Genomic DNA, 14904 nt, shown 5'->3' on the forward strand with positions numbered 1-14904 from the left:
GCCACTTGGCCCAGCGCATGACTGTCGGCCGCCTGTGCTGCCCAGCTGAAACTAACGCAGGATAACACTGAATGTAAACTGTAAAAACGTTTTTTAAAGAATGGCTATAAGCGAATGAGAATCTACTAACAGAACCACCAATATTCTCTAATCTTAGCAAACGCATAGTAGGAATCTTTATTCCCATCCTACAAATGAGAAAAAAAGCACAACTCAAAGAAACTGAGATTCAGAGAACATATGTAACTTATCTGAAATCAAATGGCTAATAAGCCTCAGAATCAAGGTCAAACCCAGACTTTTCTGACTCTGACCCCCCCACCCCCGCTTGGCTGGGCACCTAGATCAGAATAAACCGCAGGGCGTACTGCAGGGCCCTGGCCGGTCTGGCAAGGGTGGTGCTGACGCCTGCAGCAGGAGGCCCAGAGCCAGGCTGTGTCTGCCCTTGTCCACACTGCAAACCAGCAGGCATAGGACAGGGCCCTGTGGTCTCCTCACCCCCTCCCCAACCCAGGGAAGAGCTGGTACCTGAGTGCCATCTGGCCCAGTTTCTCAGTCCAGGCGAAGGCAGAGACCAGCTGGCCGACCACTGCCGCCCGGACCGGCACCAGGGCCGCCGGCGCTGCTTTCTCGCGCTCCAGGCCGTGCCCTCCAGCCCAGAAATGAGTCACTGGGACTCTGCGGGTCCCGCACGCTCCCGCCGCGGGTTAAGGTGTGCGAGACGGACAGATTTCCCCGACTGTCGGTCACAGTCTTCCTGTTCAGCCTATCACACTTTAAGTACAATTTGGCCAGAAAATATACACAAAAAACACTAAACTTCCAAATGTATCTAGAAGAATGTATTCCTGGCTTGTAAGGAATGAAGCGCCTCTTAATTCTCATGGAATTAATTACTAAATTAAAGAATTAATTCTTCATTCTCACAGGCCGAAAAAGACACCAAAATGAGAGCGCAGACCTCGTAGCACGAGGAGTCAACAGCTGTCTCGGGCGCCTCTGTGCCAGGCAGAAGCACAGGCGGAGAAGTCCGCTTAGAGGTCGCGAGAAGAGGGCTGTTTCGGGAGCAGCTGTGCCCGTGAGGCTTGTGCACACCCTCACGTGTGGCCAGTGTGGCGCGAGGGGACAGTGCAGGTGGGCAGGGGAGCCAGCACAGCAGCCCCTGGTCGGTCCCCGGGGCTCCGCCCCACCTGTAACCAGAGGCTACTTTGCAAATTAGATTCCTGTTCAGAGCCTTCAGCCTTCTCCTGAGACCTGGATATCTGCTTACCCACAATGAGTCCAACGTGCTGGCCAATTCTTGGTGTGTCAGGAATATTTTCAGCCCAGATTGAATTCTTCTCCACGCCCAGAAGATGGGAAATACAACCTGAGGAGACTCAGAAAGAACCAAGGAATCTCCGATTGGTGCACAAGTGAGTGAGCCAGGTTATGGGCACCTGCCCTCCGTGGGCACCTGCCTCCCCCAGCCTCGCACGGCAGGCCTCCGCCTTGGTCCACGCTGCCCCCACGCCACCTCACAGTGGCAGATTGGAAGCTCTGCTCCGTCTGTCTCGCCCTGGCTCAGATGTCTTCCATCAATGGCTCTCAATGGTAACTTCCCCCCTCCTCCCAGTCCCTATCTCCGTCACCCTGAGACATGTGTCATTTACATAATGAAATGTTCCTAGAGACGGTGTGGGATGCAGTAAGATGCGGTGTTTTTTCAGGTTGCATTCTCTTTGGAACATCGGGAGAGTTGCCCATCCTGCTCCTCCTGGCTCTTTGCTCTCCCGGGCACTCTTCTGCCTGTGGGCGGTGCTCTACACCCTGGAGGGAGACCCGCGGAGTGGGAGCTGCGGGCCTGATGCCCACTCTGCCCAAGGCCGGCTGCCCGCTGCCCGCTGCCCCGCCCTCTCAGTCCCTGGCCTCCTCCCGCTCCTGGAGGACGTCCACCCTCAAGGCAGAGCCGTGGGACAGAGCTGCAGGGAAGTTCAGCCAGACTTTTACACACATCTCCCAGCCACTGCCTTCTGCAAGGGGTCACTCTCTCCTCGATCTGTCCACACTCAGGAGACCCAGGGGAAGCCCTACATTAACTGCCCGTGTGCTCTGACCAACTGCGTAACTCACTTCTTCATGTGTACATATCTCTGCTCATCTCTGTATATCTCTTATACTTTGTGCATGTCCTTTGAAAAGCGGATACTGGAGTGCTCTTTGGGCAACTTTATTATTATATTAAAAACACAAAGATAAGAAAGTATCCTTTTTCTTTTGCATAGTGCTTTTCATAGCCAAGCATATTTTACTTGTAATTGACATATAAACAATTTACTTGCATTAATCACCCATCATCATATCCTAAACATAGTCTGTGTTGCTTCTCCCTTAAATGATCAGATTCAGTGATCATGAAGCACCCTCCCGGTCTCACACGCTGACCTCGTCCCTAGGAACCGGATGCGAGGTGTCTCCGTTGCCCTTACGGGCAATGCTAGAGGGACGGACACCCACTCGACCTTTTGGTTCCCTGTGAATCATCTGTGCGGATAAATCCTCAAAAGAAGATTAATCATTGGGCCAAAAGGCCAGTTTCCACACTTGCGCCAAACACTGAATATTGCTGCCCAGAAAAGTACTTCCTCAACTCACTAGTGGGGTGTGGCCAATGCCGAGTGCACAGCCATCGGTGGAACCAGGTTCAAATCTCAGCTTAGTCACTTACTGACTGAGGGAAGGAAGACCTCGCCTCTCTGGGCCTCCGTGACCTACAAAATGGGAGTAAAGCCATCGCTCTCATTGTGCGGATTCAATGAGGTTGCCAACAGTAGTGCCCTACCGAGTGCCTGGTTTATGGCAGGGATTGAACCCATTCTGCTTGCCTCCATATTCCTTCCTCCTTGACACTACTGGAGACCTGAGGCCCCCCACTTCCCTACCTCCCCATCTTTCCTGAACCATGTTCTCCACAAAAGCCTCTGGAGGGTGCTGCCCAACAGAAAGGCAAAGCCGGCCACAGCTCCAGGCCACACGTGTCATTGTACATTTTCTGTAGCCACGTTTTAAAAAGTAAAAATAGCTCTGGCCAGTGTGGCTCCGTCAGCTGGAGCACCGTCTGGTAACACTGCAAGGTGGCGGGTTTAATTCCCAGTCAGGGCACATACCCGGGTTGTGGGACTGACCTGGTCAGGGGCGTGCAGGAGGCAACCAATGTTTCTCTCTCACATCGATGTTTCTTTCTCTCTCTTTTCCTCTCTAAAGTTATTACATCTTTTAAAGTAAAAATAAATAAGCTAAATTAATTAAACAAAATTTTAAATATATTTTAAAATATCTCATTTAACCCAATATATCCAAACTACTATCTTTTCAATAAGCAATCAATATTTTTTTAAGTATTAATGAGGTGGTTCACATTTCTTTTTATTGCTTGTTTGTAATATCGTTGAAACCTGATGTACAGGCTACTTAGAGCACATCTCAGTTCTGACTGTCACAGTCCAGGGGGGCCACAGGCGGCAACGCGGGCAGCTCAGGACTAGACGGGGAGGAATTAGCTATTAACAGGTGCCGGTACTTCAGACGGGCCCCTCAGCCAGGAGTGGGGACCGTCGTCTGGAGACATCATTTCCGATGCAGGATACAGGAGGATTCGGGGATTTGCAGCACTTGGAGAGACAGAACTGCAAGGCCTTTTCAGTAAGTGGAGCCAACTCTTGGTTATCCACATAGCAAACACAAACTAAAATAGAATTCTCCCCCATTCCACAACACACAGAAAAAGTATTTCCAGGTGAAAATAAAGACTTAAAAGGGGAAATCAAAATAATTTTAAAAAATTTTAAATAATGTAAGAGAATAATTTTGTAAGTTTATAGTAAAGAATTTCTTAGACAACACATAAGTATATATCATAAAGGAATATATGGATAAATTAGGCTCGTTTAGAATTAGGATATTTGGTCATTAATAGAAATCACAAAGAATGTATGGATACAAGGCACAAACAAGACAAAAATATTTACAACATACATAAATGATAAAGGATTAATATCCGAATATGGATTGAAATACAGTAAATCAATGGGGTAAAGACAGATGACCCCACAGAGAAATGGGCAAATATTTGAACCAAGAAAAAAAAGGGACACAGAATGACCAATAAACGTATAAAAAGATGCCCAACCTTTGTAATTGAGAAAATTCAAATATAAACATGGTTTGATAGTTTTTCATTTTAACTGGGTGGGCAAAAAAAAAAAAAACCAAAACCTCGAACTACAACAGACGTTGGTGAAGATGTGAGCCAGGGAGACGTGGACACATCGCTGACGGGCGGAGGCGGTGACACAGTGGTGCTCTCATCCCGCGGGACCGAGCACACACGTGCCCTGTGACCCGCCAACTGCACTTCTAGGGCACACAAGCTGGGAAAGTCTTGCACACGAGCCCCAGTACGTGTACAGGAGAGGCCTCGAGCACCTAGCAGCCTCTAGTAGGAAGAACAAAAGCCTACAAAGGCCCAAGCTCCCGTCAGCAGCGACGAGAGGCGTCCCGAGATGTCTTCCTGCATAACAGAGCACTGTACAGTGTGACCGCGAATGAGTTAGAGGCATAACATGAAGGAACTTCAGAAACATAATTCTGAGCCAATTAAGCAAGTCCTAAAAAGAGTATTTAATCCCACCCTAGCCGGTGCAGTGTGGCTCAGTCGGCAGGAGTGCTGTCCCACGCACCGAAGGTCACCGTTCGATTCCCGGCAGGGCACGTATCTAGGTTGCAGGTTGGATCCCCGGCCCTGGTCAGGGTGCGTGCAAGAGGCAACAGATCCGTGTTTCTCTCACACATTAATGTTTCTTTTTCTCCCTCTCTCCCCTTTCTGATCTCTCTAAAAAACCAAAGAAAATGTCCTCGGGTGAGGATTAAAAAGAACAAAAGAATATTTAATTCCTATTTACAAAGTTCAAAAATATGCTAGGCTAAATAGCGTATGTAGCAATTTAAATGTGTGAGGTAAATGTATAAGAAAGTCAAGGGAACCCCAAGCCCCAGAAATAGGGCAGCGGTTCCCTGTGAGGAGCAGGGGAGAAGGACAAGGCCACCAGGACACCACGGATGCTGGTGGTCTCCAAAGACACACCCAAGTGCCAGCACACAGGGTCCATGTCCTGTCGACTCCTACACTGCTACACTTTTCCTTAATTTCTTTTCTATCTAATCAACATGTAAGCACTTCCCGAGTCAGGGGGTCCAGCCCAAGTCCTCACTCTGGACAGAAGGCCGTCCCGGCCGACCAGCTGCACACACACACCCTCTTGGCTGCCACGGCCTCCACCTGGCCTCCAGCAGGCCTCCACCAGGCCTCCACCTGGCCTCCACCAGGCCTCCACCTGGCCTCCACCTGGCCTCCACCAGGCCTCCACCTGGCCTCCACCAGGCCTCCACCTGGCCTCCACCTGGCCTCCACCTGGCCTCCAGCAGACCTCCACCTGGCCTCCAGCAGGCCTCCACCTGGCCTCCACCAGGCCTCCACCAGACCTCCACCTGGCCTCCACCTCTGCAGGCTGGCCTTCTCCACTCTCCTGCCGGGACAGCTTTGCAGATTCCCACATGGCTCAGGCCCTCCCTTCCTTCAGGTGTCCACAGAAGGTGCACATTGCCAGCCCCTCCACTGCAGCCCAGGGCACCAAGCCCCACGGGCCCTGGTCACTGCCCTCTTGCCCTCGAACAGTGCCTGGCAGAAAGCGGTTTTAATAAGTGTTTGTTTAACAGTTACATGGACGACTACGCAGAACATCATAGCAGATGAAAGTGTCCCAGGGAAAGGGCTAGAACACATGAGGTCCTGAACTACCCCACGAGGAGAGCCAGTGCTCAGTGACCCAGGTGCTCCCGACTCTTCAGAAGACGTGGGCATTTCTAAGGTGTGACGAGGGGGTTCAGATACGGAACGGGGGGCCCAAAGAGGCACCTACTTACCAGACCCCCTGGAGGGACCCCAGGGCCAGGACAAGCCAGCTCTCTTGGTGACCAGTCTGCAGTGGCCCTCACTGTTCAACACCCTTCCGAGGCCTACGCAGGGGCTGGACACGGGACTCGCCCGGTCAGCCCTGCCTCCCCGTCCCCGGACAGCTGGCGCAGACGGGCCCGGGGCCAGCCTCCCAGGTGGGGCAGGTCTTCCTCAGCAGCACCGGGGAGAGGCCCGCCCTGGAGTGGGGTGCTGAGTCGCCGTGCTGGGGCCTGTCTCGGCCAGTCCCAGGAGCGACAGACACCCCAGCAGACCCGCATCAGAGGCTCCGAGCACACGCGTCGCCCCCCTGCAGAAGCTTCCTGGCTGCCAGCTTACCTCCTTCCCGCACCCACAACCCAGACCAGGCGCTGCGGTCACGTGTCTCCCGTGCTCGGCTTCCCAGCGCGCAGACAGGGCCCCGGCCCACCACTGCGTGACCCGCCGTCCCGAGAGCAAGGTCATCTACCAGAGGTGTCGGTCAGGGCCTGCCGAGGGCAGGTGGCACGGTGCTTGCGTGTCCGGTCACAGCTCGCCGGGCGGGGGGAGAGCGCGCCAGCCCACCGCCCTCAGCAGCCTCTCACTATGAATCACCGAGCTGGGCTCTGCTCACTTCCTGCAGAAAGCAGAAGTGCGTCCGCAGGGGCCGCGGCGGCCCGCTCCCCAGTCGCAGCGCGGCTGCCGGGTCCTGGGCCGCTCAGCCTCAGCAAGGCCCAGGCCAGTGGCTTGGCGGGCAGGCGGTGCCCGGGCCAAGGACAAGGGGAAAGCTTGGGACGGTGGACAGACTTCAGCTCAGTGCTGTCGGGCTGCGCGTCCCTTTCTGCAGCCCCACCACCTCTGCCTCCAGCACCATGCGAGTGAAGGCAGAGCTGAGGCGAGTTTAATTGGAGGTGTGTCTGAAGTGTCCGTAGACCTTGACTGGGCTCATCTGCCCTTCTCCAGCCCAGAGAGAGCGCTTTCCAAGTGCAGCCTTTCTCCACCCTCAGACCTGACCTGTGCAGCTGATCAAGGGAGTCCGCACAGTCAGATGGCCGACTACGCGTCACGCTGGACTGATGATGAAAGAAACGTTTAACAGCCAGGTGCAGTTCTCTGAAACTCAATATCAATATTCTTGATCCTTGGGTTATTGGGTTGAATCGTGTCGTATCATCTTCCCTAACATCATCCATGTCGGAGCAGCCAGCACGTCCATCCAAGCACAACACCTCCCTGTGCCTGTGGCCAGGCCGTCCTGGCATGATTGCTTGGCCCTCGGCGCCAGCTCCCCCCGTTTCTCCTCACGGCCAACTGGCCGTTCATGGGTCCCTCTTAATGAAAGGCAGCACCACCTGTTCTGGGAGGCAAACAAGCTCTGAGATTGGTTCAAAGACAAAAAGAGCATTTGTAACGAAACCTCAACTCTCACCAAGGCAACCTTGCCAATCAACAGCAGCCCAAAGAGGAGACCTGTCCAGCGTGAGACATGGGCCACCTGCTCATGCTAACTCGGTGGGCACTCCCCGCCAGGAGTCAGAGTCCAACATTTCTGCTCACGTTCTCATCTCTCATTCCACTGTCCAGGGCAGAAAGGAAGTGGGGATGGAAGTCTGCGGGGCCAGGCAGATCAGCCTGAGGCAAGGGGCAAGGGTGTGCAGCAGCAACAATGTTACCTTGTCAAACCAGAATGGGCTCCAGTATTTTTAAAGCAACAAATTAAAACTCATGGTTACACTATTTCCAAGACCCGCTGTCCTACAGTGTGTACCATCATGGGGGAAAACGTTAATTTTCTTGGCAGTTGGTACAAGACTATTCCCTAGAAAGATACCTGCTTCTGTTGACTAAAGATAATAGGTTAATAGAGGCTGGACTCTTAGGTGGAAAAGGGGGTTGAAATTCTCACTGCTACATTAAGACAGGGAACATCTTTCCTGTTTCTTATTTGTGGGATGGAACTAATGTGATGTAAGGAACAAATCAGTGTTTGCAAGAGGATTTGTAACTCTAAAAGGGTCTATACAAATGTGAATTATTATGATTGAGAGGGTTGCCCATGCTAAGACATTGAAGCAGCCAGGGAAACTATGAGTTGCTCGTGTACATGTGTATTTTTGTTGAGTGGAAATGTGAGCTTCTGTGCTTTTTTTGAATGTCCCAAAATAACAATTATACTTCTGCTTCCAGTTACGGTAGGGCATACCCTCCCACTGAAAGCAACTCTAAAATAGAACGAACATGCGAGAAAACTGTTTGCAGGCATTTATATCTGGCAGCATAAGACTATGATCTTTGACAGAAGAAAAACACGTAAGGCGAGACCTCCCACCTCCCTGGCTTCCTTCCTGCGGGTGTTCTCTGCGGGGGGCAGGGACGTGGAGCCCCAGGGGCAGTCACCCCCTTAACTAAACAGCTGTAAGTCGAACAGTTCCAGGCTTCTGAAAAGGCTGGAATTTTCAGGTCAGGGTCCTTGGGGGGTGGATTCACTGCGAGTGTCTTTAGCCAAGGGTCGCCCGCGTGCGCAAGGGGTGAGACCCCAGGAGACTGGCAGAGCATCTGCTCCAAGGCTGAGAACTGAATGGAGGTGAGATGTTGGGGAACGTTAGGGGGGTTGGAGTCAGAGCTCATCCAGAGTGGGGAGACCGACTTCACTGAGAATCTTGGGATTGCGTTTCATACCCCAGAAAGGCCACACCTAAGACAGAAGACCATTACCCTAGAACAAGAGCCAGGAACTAGGAACAAGTTCCAAGTTTACATAGAGGAGCCCTAAGAAAGATACAAACCAGGCTGGCAGAACCAACGGATATTTCATAATTTAATTACTAACCACAAAACGTATCACCCTGTAAAGGATACAGCATTCCTTCCATATAACATCCACACCGCCCAGCTTGCTGCTATAATTTGTAGAAATCTTAAGAAACAGAAAAACGTAACTCAGAAGAAGAATAGCTATCAGTAGAAACAGATTCCAAGATGAACCAGATTTTGGAATTATCACATGAGGACTTTAAAACAACTATTAGAAATATTTGCAAAGAATTAAAAGATATTTATAATAATTGGAAGGTGGTAAATTTCAGCAAATAAACGGAAAATATAAAAGGATATGGGTGTGGGAGGGGACTGGGTGAAAAGGTGAAGGAATTAAGAGGTACAAATTGGGCTGGCCAGTGTGGCTCAGTGGCTTGAGCATTGCCCTATGAACTAAGTGGTTCCGGTTCAATCCCTGGTCAGGGCACATGCCCAGGTTGTGGGCTCAATCCCCAGTAGGGAGCATGTAGGAGGGAGCCAATAAATGTTTCTGTCTCACATCAATATTTCTCTCTCTCCCTTCCTCTCTCTCTAAAAAAAATCAATACAAACATATTTTTAAAAAAGAAATACAAATTGGTAGTTGCAAAATAGTAGCGAGGATGTAAAGTACAGCACAGGGAATACAGTCACTAATATTGTAGTAACTACGTACAGTGCCAGGTGATACTGGAAATGTCAGCGGGGACATGTTGTAAAGTATATGATCATCTAACCACTATGCTGTACACCGGAAACTAATGCAAAACAATATGAAATGTGAACTGTAATTGAAAATTCTAGTAAAAATAAGATTCAAATGTAACTTCTAGAACTAAAAGTTTATCCGCAATAAAAAACTTCCATGGTCAGCTGACAGCAGATTGTTGGTCTAAAAAAAGGCAATGACCTTGAAGACTAATCAATATAAATTATTCAAGCTGAAGGACACAGAGAAGAATAAATAAATAAAAATAAAGATGCACTCTGTTGCATTGGGATAATACCAGATGGTGTACTCTGTGTGTAACAGGTGTCACAGACTAAAGAGAAAGAAGAGGGCAGAAAATGTATTTGAAGAAATAATGTTAAATTTCTCAAGTTTGTTGAAAAATAGCAAATTGCAGATACAATAAGTTTAGTAAAACCCCAAGAACAAAATGGAAAGAAAATCACAATTGGGCAGATCATCATCAAACTCATGAAAATCAAAAATGAAAATATTATCTTAAAAGTAGTCTGATAGCCCTGGCTGGTTTGGCTCAGCAGTTAGAGTGTCGGCCTGCGGTCCAGAGAGACCCGGGTTCGGTTCCCGCTAAGGGCACGTACCTCGGTTGCAGTTTGTCCCCGGCCCTGGTCAGTTGTGCGGGTGGCAGCCACTCGATGTGTTCCTTTCACATCGATGTTTCTCTCTCTGTTCCTCTCTCTCCCTCCCACTCTACCTGAACAAAAAATGGAAAAATGTCCTCGGGTGAGGATAAAAAAAAAAAAGTAGTCTGATAAAAGAAATTTTATATATAGGGAAACAGAAACACAACCTCAGGCAGATGGTTTATCAGAAACAATGGAAGTCATAGACAATGGAAAGATATCTCTAACACTCGAAAGAAAAAACAAAAGGTGTTAACCACAATGCTTTAGCCAACGACATCCTTGAAAAGATGAGCATGAAATTAAGTCATGTTCAGATGATGACAGCTGAAATCATTCATCTTCAGAAGACTTGCTCTACAGAGTAGTCTAAAGAAGGATTTGGTGGTTGAAGGAAAAAGACTTCAGATGGAAATGGGTCTCCAGAAAGGAAAGAAATCACTATTAATGGCAAATATGTAAGTAAATATGAATGAACTATGTACTTGTTCTTAACTTCATTTCTTTAAAAAGACTCTGACTATTTAAAACTGAGTTTATTCCATATGTAAGTAAAAAATGTATGACAACAGTTGCTTCAAAGATGAGGGATTAGCCTGGACGGATTGGCTCAGAGGTTAGAGCATACCCCACAGACCAAAGGGTCTTGAGTTCAACTCCTGATCAAGGAAACAGACCTGGTTGTAGGTTCGATCCCTGGCCTTGGTCAGTGTCGTGTGGGAGGCAGGCAATCATGTGTTTCTCTTACATCGCGGTCTCCCCCTTCTCCCCTCCTTCCACTCTAAGAGTTCATGGGAAAATATCCTTGGGTGAGGATTTTTTTGAAATGAGGGAATAAATGGGAGCATAATGTTGCAAGCTTCTTACATTTTACATGAAATAGTATTTTATTAACTCTACGTAATCATAAAATTGTGATATATGAAGGATACACATTTTAGTTATAGCTCTGTGACAAAGATGTCCGAGTTCAGTTCTAGTCAACAAACCCACACTGAGCATCTGTTCTGTGCCAGATTCCAGACCCTAGAGACAGAGGTGGGTTAGGCTTCTGTTTGGCTTTTCCTACAACAGTTGTTCCCACTGGGCAGGTGGTTCTCCCTGGTATAAACACAAGCTCCTTTGTCCCTTAGAGTCTTGTTGTCCCTGCATCCAGTCAGCAAAGGGAAAGAGAGCGTGTGTGCAAGGCAGCCTCCACTCATAGGCGTCCAGCCTCCGTGGCACACGTCCGTTCCGTCACTTCCCTTGTAACCGCACGGCCGTACCCACCGGAGGGAGAGTACCGCCCGCCACGTGCCAGCCTGAACCCACACTGAGGAGAGAGGTGCTGTGGTGCCACTCTCTGCCATGCTCTGCAGAAAGCTTATGGTCTACACACACGACAATATACAAAAAAATTAATATTTTCCTGACATTAAAAATAAATCATTATAATTTTGTACACGATGCAAAATTGTATAAATAATAAAATAACAATCATGAACACCCTAACAGCTAAGCAATAGCCATGTGAGAATAGCATTTTGTTCTTTTTTTCCATGTTTACCAAAGTATATTTTTGGTCGCTTTTTTTTTTTTTAAACAAATTTAGAATCATGCCATAAATTTTGCTTCGTAACCTGTTGGTGTTTTTTCACTGAGTTCATCATAAACACTTTCCTATTTCATTATTGCAACAAATTTTTTGTATCAATCGGGATCAAGAAGAAGGAAGGTTGTTCACACAGCAATAGAATGGTCTTGTTGTTGTTTTTTAACCTGGAGAAGAAGCAACTTCCTTGGAGCTAGCTGTTTCTCCACATTCCCTCTAAAGATCACGATGATCCACAGGCAAAGAGAATAAATCCAACCAGCAGACTGTGCTCCTGGGAGGAGGGAGGTGGTCGGTACCACTGGAAAGTACCAGCACAGGCCCCTGAGACCTGCAGAAACGATGATACACACTGACGGGGCCGTGAGGAGACCTGGAGAATGAAGAGGGAATGGACACTACAAACCGGGAAATGCTTCCCTAATTTTTAAAAATAGCTGGAATATCGAATCGACCACTGTACGTGGCTGGTACTGACACAAAACCCAAAAGGAGCCCATCGAGAAGGTAAAGAAGAATCAGCATAATGATTTTCTACAGCCAAGTCCTAAGCTGGATTCTACAATCATGAATAATAGATACGAATGCGCTCACCAAGGGACTCTCGCCCTGTCAGAGTCCTTGAGGCTGAGCTCATTCATCCTTGGTGGGTACGCAGATGTTGGCATCGCTATCGATGTAAGCTGAGCGAGGTGGTGGGCACGGCCTCTCACGATTTTCACTTCCATCTATTCCACCGCCCTCTCCCAACACCGCATGTGACAGACACTATGCAAGATGCCTGGGGTGGCGAGACCCAGTCTGCCTTTGGGCAGTTCATGGGCATCACACACACTGTACAGAGCTCGGCCACCATGCACAGCCACCCATCTGCCAAACGGTTTTATTTGGGGGAAGTAGGAACAGCCAGCTGGAACTCCAGTTGAATTCTGAGTGCTTTTATGCCCTCACACTGCTGATGTGGCATTGACAGAAATCAGATCCTCCCTAAAGTCTCAGCTTTGGGGGTGACCTCATGGAACCAAAGTGAGTAGCAGGCCTGGAAGAATGGGTCGCAGCCCCTGGTGATGAGGAACATGATAAAATGCTTTGAAAAATGATTCATCAGATGCCCTGGCCAGGTGGCTCAGTTGGTTGGAGCATCGTCCCATACACCAGAATGTGGTGTTTTGATTCCCAATCAGGGCACATATCTAACTTGCAAGTTCAATTCCCAGTAGGGGCATGTGCCAGAGGCAATCAATCAATGTTTCTCTCTCACATCGATGCTCGCTCGCTCGCTCTCTCTCTCTCACCCCCACCCCCTTGCTCTCTCTCTAAAATCAATTTTAAAAAGAAAACAAATATAAGATTCATGGGAAACAGAAGCCTTTTCAAGAAACAGTGGTGGAATAACATAGATATCCATGATGAAAACAAATCAACCCAGCCCCTACCTCACACTATATATATATATATATATATATATATATATATATATATATATATATAAAATCAGGTATTTCTCAGAACAAAATAAAAAAGCTAAAACTGTAATGCTCCTAGGAAAAAACATAGGAGACTAGTCAACTTGAATGTAAGAAGAGATTTCCTGGACAGGACACAGAAAGCAATAACTATTTTAAAATTTGATAAATTAAACTTCATAAAAATTAAAACTGTCTTCTGATTTTCCTAAAAGACACTATTAACAAATGAAAAGACAAGTCACAGAATGAGATAAAATTGTCACAAAGCATGTATACAACCAAGGAAGTATTGGGAACATATATAGAGCACCAATAAATTAATAATTAAAAGATAACCCAAAAAATTAGATAGCTACATGCAAAAAAATGAAACTAGACCATCAACTTACACCATACACAAGAAAAAACTCAAAATGGATAAAAGACTTAAATGTGACTCATGAATCCATAAAAATCCTAGAAGAAAATGTAGGCAACAAAATTTCAGGCACCATACGCAGCAGAATTTTCACTGATACATCACCTAAGGCAACAGAAACAAAGGAGAAAATGAACACATGGGACTACATCAAACTCAAAAGCTTCTGCACAGCAAAAGATACAATCATCAGAATGGAAAGGCTACCCACTGTATGGGAGAGCATCATTGCCAATGATACATCAGATAAGGGGTTAATTTCCAAAATGTACAGAGTGCTCATACAACTCAACAAAAGGAAGACAAAGAACCCAATTAAAAAATGGGCAGAGGAACTAAATAGACACCTCTCCAAACAGGACATACAAATGGCTAAGAGATATATGAAGAAATGCTCATCGCTAATCATCAGTGGGATGCAAATTAAAACAACAATGAGGTATCACCTCACACCTGTCAGAATGGCCGCCATCAACAAATCATCAAACAACAAGTGTTGGTGAGGGTGTGGAGAAAAGGGGGCTCTAGTACATTGCTGGTGGGAATGCAGCCTGGTGCAGCCACTATGGAAAACAATATGGTGTTACCTCAAAAAATTAAAAATTGAACTGCAATTTGACTCCACTTCTAGGAATATACCCTAAGAAGCCTGAAACACCAATCAGAAAGAATATATGTACCCCCATGTTTGTAGCAGCACTATTTACAATAGCTAAGATCTGGAAACAGCCCAAGTGTCCATCAGTAGACGAATGGATAAAAAAGCAGTGGTACATATACACAATGGAGTACTATGCAGCTGTAAGAAAGAAAGATCTCTTATCCTTTGAGATGACATGGAGGGACCTAAGTGAAACAAGCCAAACAGAGAAAGACAAGTATCACATGATTTCACTTATTTGTGGAATATAATGAACATAACAGTCTGAAGAATGGGGTAGTGCCAGAGACGTGGAAGTGGGGTACAGACTGACAATCCCCAGAGGAGGGGGTGGGGGAGATAAACCACAGAACTTATATGCATGTATGCATAACCAATGGACATGAACAACAAAGTTGGGGACGGCGGGGAAGGACAGGGAGGAGGGTGTCAACTGGGAAAAAGGGGAAACATCTGTAATAAATAAATAAATAAATAAATAAATAAATAAATAAATAATAACCCAAGAAGAAATGCACACACACACATACACACACACATTAATGAGCAGATTTTGGTCATTTGGATATATGTGTGTAAAGCATATAGACATATGTGTGTATACACATATATCTAAATGGCAAAAACGTA

At 47.3% G+C, this 14904-nt stretch overlaps 1 protein-coding gene across 1 annotated transcript in view; it reads right to left on the reverse strand.

The window, feature by feature from the left end:
- WDFY4 (WDFY family member 4) overlaps positions 1-6503 on the reverse strand; it is a 284390-nt gene extending 277887 nt beyond the window's left edge. Inside the window, exon 1 of the mRNA XM_036265310.1 lies at positions 6329-6503. The gene's annotated coding sequence lies outside the window, so the exon portion shown is untranslated. The remainder of the gene's footprint in view (positions 1-6328) is intronic.
- Positions 6504-14904: the final 8401 nt, after the last annotated feature.

Source organism: Molossus molossus, unplaced genomic scaffold, assembly GCF_014108415.1.
Source record: "Molossus molossus isolate mMolMol1 unplaced genomic scaffold, mMolMol1.p scaffold_m16_p_17, whole genome shotgun sequence".
In the NCBI taxonomy this organism is placed as follows: Eukaryota; Metazoa; Chordata; class Mammalia; order Chiroptera; family Molossidae; genus Molossus; species Molossus molossus.